This window comes from Brassica oleracea, chromosome C7, assembly GCF_000695525.1.
Source record: "Brassica oleracea var. oleracea cultivar TO1000 chromosome C7, BOL, whole genome shotgun sequence".
NCBI lineage: Eukaryota > Viridiplantae > Streptophyta > Magnoliopsida > Brassicales > Brassicaceae > Brassica > Brassica oleracea.
Window position 1 is genome coordinate 25,214,160 of NC_027754.1, and position 4,384 is coordinate 25,218,543.

General features: G+C 39.9%; 1 long non-coding RNA gene across 1 annotated transcript; it reads left to right on the forward strand.

Annotated features, from left to right (window-relative positions):
* Positions 1 to 1,706: 1,706 nt before the first annotated feature.
* LOC106304703 lies at positions 1,707 to 3,297 on the forward strand. Its single transcript, XR_001262808.1, has 3 exons — positions 1,707 to 2,105; positions 2,689 to 2,834; positions 3,027 to 3,297. It is a non-coding gene; the product is annotated as an uncharacterized LOC106304703 (long non-coding RNA).
* Positions 3,298 to 4,384: the final 1,087 nt, after the last annotated feature.

Below are 4,384 nucleotides of genomic sequence, written 5' to 3' on the forward strand. Positions count from 1 at the left end.
TGAATAACTCCGAAGGGGTCCAGCTCGGATGCCACGTCATCAATTAGTGCTCTGCTGATGCGACATATGTCCTCAATTTAAAACGATGCGTTTCATTTATTTGAAGATGTAATGGATTTGGGTTTCAAGTTTGTACGGGCTTTATGTCGGCTTAATGGACCCAAAACTGAATAAAGAGCAACTCCAGATGTATAGAAACGCGGCGTTTTGGATTTAGGGCTGAACCGTTCTTCATCTACGCCATACGAGAGCTAAACTAGATTTGGGGTTTTGAAAGCGTTCTTTCATCTTCTTCCTTAAAAATCTGAGAGGCAACCAGTTACAGACTTACAGGTTCATCCTCTTAAAATCGTTGCTTTAATCCATTAGCCACGATCTCTCTTCAATGCCAGTTTGACTCCTGCGAGGCGGTGTAACTGCGGCTATAAAAAGGTTGGCTTTCCTACTCTGAGAATCATCTCATCATTCAGTCCAAACAAACCAGTATCGCTATTTTCGGAGAAATTTTCTTTCTACTTTGAAGACGGGACGCTCCTCCTCCAATGTACAAGTGTGGTTGCTCTGTTTATGGGATGCCAGGAATGTCCAACTAGACGAACTCATGGGAGTGAATATACTTCTACTGGATTCACAGGTTCGTATGTACTGCCGTTCATGTCTAAAATATATTCTCCTGTTTTTTTTACGTTTCCGTGGTGAATCCTAATTACCAATATTCCTGTATCAAGAAGACCTTGAATAACCCCGAAGGGGTGCAGCTCGGATGCCACGTCATCAATTAGTGCTCTGCTGCTGCGACATCTGTCCTCGATTTAAAACGATGCGTTTCATTTATTTGAGGATGTAATGGATTTGGGCTTCAAGTTTGTACGGGCTTTATGTCCGCTTAATGGACTCAAAACTGAATAAAGAGCAACTCCAGATGAATAGAAACGCGGCGTTTTGGATTTAGGGCTGAACCGTTCTTCATCTACGCCATACGAGAGCTAAACTAGATTTGGGGTTTTGAAAGCGTTCTTTCATCTTCTTCCTTAAAAATCTGAGAGGCAACCAGTTACAGACTTACAGGTTCATCCTCTTAAAATCGTTGCTTTAATCCATTAGCCACGATCTCTCTTCAATGCCAATTTGACTCCTGCGAGGCGGTGTAACTGCAGCTATAAAAAGGTTGGCTTTCCTACTCTGAGAATCATCTCATCATTCAGTCCAAACAAACCAGTATCACTATTTTCGGAGAAATTTTCTTTCTACTTTGAAGACGGGACGCTCCTCCTCCAATGTACAAGTGTGGTTGCTCTGTTTATGGGATGCAAGGAACGTCTAACTAGACGAACTCATGGGAGTGAATATGCTTCTACTGGATTCACAGGTTCGTATGTACTGTCGTTCAGGTCTAAAATATATTTTTCTGTTTTTTTTTTACGTTTCCGTGTTGAATCCTAATTACCAATATTCATGTATAAAGAAGACCTTGAATAACTCCGAAGGGGTGCAGCTCAGATGCCACGTCATCAATTAGTGCTCTGCTGATGCGACATTTGTCCTAATTTAAAACGATGCGTTTCAGTTATTTGAGGATGTAATGGATTTGGGTTTCAATTTTGTATGGGCTTCATGTCGGCTTAATGGACCCAAAACTGAATAAAGAGCAACTCCAGATGTATAGTAACGCGGCGTTTTGGATTTAGGGCTGAACCATTCTTCATCTACGCCGTACGAAAGCTAAACTAGATTTGGAGTTTTGAAAGCGTTCTTTCATCTTCTTCCTTAAAAATCTGAGAGGCAACCAGTTACAGACTTACAGGTTCATCCTCTTAAAATCGTTGCTTTAATCCATTAGCCACGATCTCTCTTCAATGCCAATTTGACTCCTGCGAGGCGGTGTAACTGCAGCTATAAAAAGGTTGGCTTTCCTACTTTGAGAATCATCTCATCATCCAGTCCAAACAAACCAGTATCACTATTTTCGGAGAAATTTTCTTTCTGCTTTGAAGACCGGACGCTCCTCCTCCAATGTACAAGTGCGGTTGCTCTATTTATGGGATGCCAGGAACGTCCAACTAGACGAACTCATGGGAGTGAATATGCTTCTACTGGATTCACAGGTTCGTATGTACTGCCGTTCATGTCTAAAATATATTTTCCTGTTTTTTTTTTCACGTTTCCGTGTTGAATCCTAATTACCAATATTCCTGTTTAGATCTCTGTTATAACTGGTGTTTTCTTAGTTATAATTTCAACGTTTCTGTCGTGCTAAATCATTTTAACCAAGTTTACCTCCAATCTGTGTAGCATCCGCATCACCGCTTTCCATCATTATTGTTTCTAGCTTAACTTTGTGTGTAAATGTTGGAGCTGGCTTTTTATGATCTGAAGTTAAAATATTCGTTAGACTTTCAATGTTCTTCCCAAGAACAAATTAGTTTCTACTGTGAGTGACTCCTTCTCACCTTAATGTTATTATGTACCTTAGGTTCTTCATCTTTAAAGTTATACTAACGTACAACTTTGAATGAATAAACAAGTTGGAAAACCTATTGAGACAAAAGGAAGTTCTTCACAGATGGTGTGCGTACTTGCTCAGAATTGTGTTATTAACTGATAAACCAAGTGTCAATCAAGTGTTTGTTTATAGGTTGATTGTTATGTTGGTTTTTGACCAATCATTGATTTGTTGTTATTTTTAAGAGGAAGGTCGAAGAGAAGATGAGGAATCTGACATGAATGGGAGGAGGGCTCATGCACAATGTATCTGCAGTATCTTTCCAGCCTGAGCTTCCAATAATACTCACAGGTTTTGAGGATGGCACTGTTCGCATTTGGCACCCTATGACGTAAGAGTGTTACGTACGAGTGTTTTATCTAAAACTTTCCTTCTGTCAATAAACATAGCAGTGTTTTTTCTTTTGGTATTTAACTTAACTACGCCTTGAATACATGAGACTCTTTCTTATATTCATTATCACAGTTGGTTTGTTTTCTCTATTTTGTCTTTTGATTTGTTATTTCTACTTTCGTATTTTCAGGTTAGAGAACACACTGAATTATGCTCTTGAGTTTGCGCCATTGGTTACATAAAAAGTTTGCGCCAGTCAGTTTCTGAATTTATGCTTCCGCATTTTACGTTTCTGATTTGTTCTTAGTTTCCTTCTGAAATTGACGATTTGGAGAGCTAATAGCGCTTGGAATTGCTAAGAGGTGTTGATGGATCAGTGTTATATAATACAAGACCATGAAAAACAAATGTGTTTTCGTTTTACAGGGTTTACATCGTGATGCATGGTATTTCTGTGTTTATTAGTCCTGGTAGTAATAGTAATAGCTGCGTCTATATGATACATTATTTTCGAGACATAATATATCCATGATTTCCCACACACTATCAGATAAATAAGAAAACAAAATTAAAGCCAACACAACTTCCACTGCAAACTGCTATGGTAATCATGGATAATGTTATACGTGATCTAATAGTGCAGTTTTACAAAGCTGAGAATGCATACTTCTCATGGTTACGTCACCCTTGGATGAAGAAGGGTTTCTGAAAAGATGATGGAAGTTGGTCTGAAATAACCATGTTTGTTGGTTAGATCTACCTTCTTTTTGGCTTTGTTTTATGTTTTTGTTAAGCTTATTTATACCACCTACTGGTGGGTGTATGTGCTGATCCTAGAACTTTGTTTCTGTAGTGTTAAAAAAAAAAACTTCCACTGCAAACAAAAAGGTCAAAGCGTTTCCCTACCCATCAGAACAAAATATCGAAAAGGGTGAAGATCACATAATCTGTACCAACAGAACAAAAAAGCTCGGTAAACAGACACTAATATAAAGGATTAACGCAAAAATAGAATGTTGTTATGAACAAGATTGTGGATGGCTCATAACCAAGAGATTATGATTGGTAATATTTCCATTTATCTATGACGGTGGAATCTCTTATATAAGGAATCTCTATGTTATGAATAAAGATAGACTTTTCCATTACTTTCACAACACGTTATCAGCACGAAACTCTAAAACCCTAAGCTAAAACTAAATCGAAAAAACCCTAACCCTAGCCGCGACCCGACGAACCCTAAACCCCGATCGCGTCTCTTGTTCCCGCGTCTGTTCCAGCTCGCGTCCCGATCAGCTTCAGCCCAAGGCGTTCCTGATCCTAGCTCAAAGGACAGCTCGTGTTCCCGGACAGCAAGCGTCCCATTCGTACCAAACGATCAAGCCGTTCGCAATCCGACAGCAAACAGCTCGCGTCCCCGATCAGCCGCTCGCGACCTCAGCCTCAATCCGTTCGCAGTCAGCTCGCGTCCAGGCCAGCTCGCGTCCAGTCCAGCTTGAGGTTCATTCTTTGGTTGTCCGGTTTCAACAATCAACTAAGCTAAAAGGC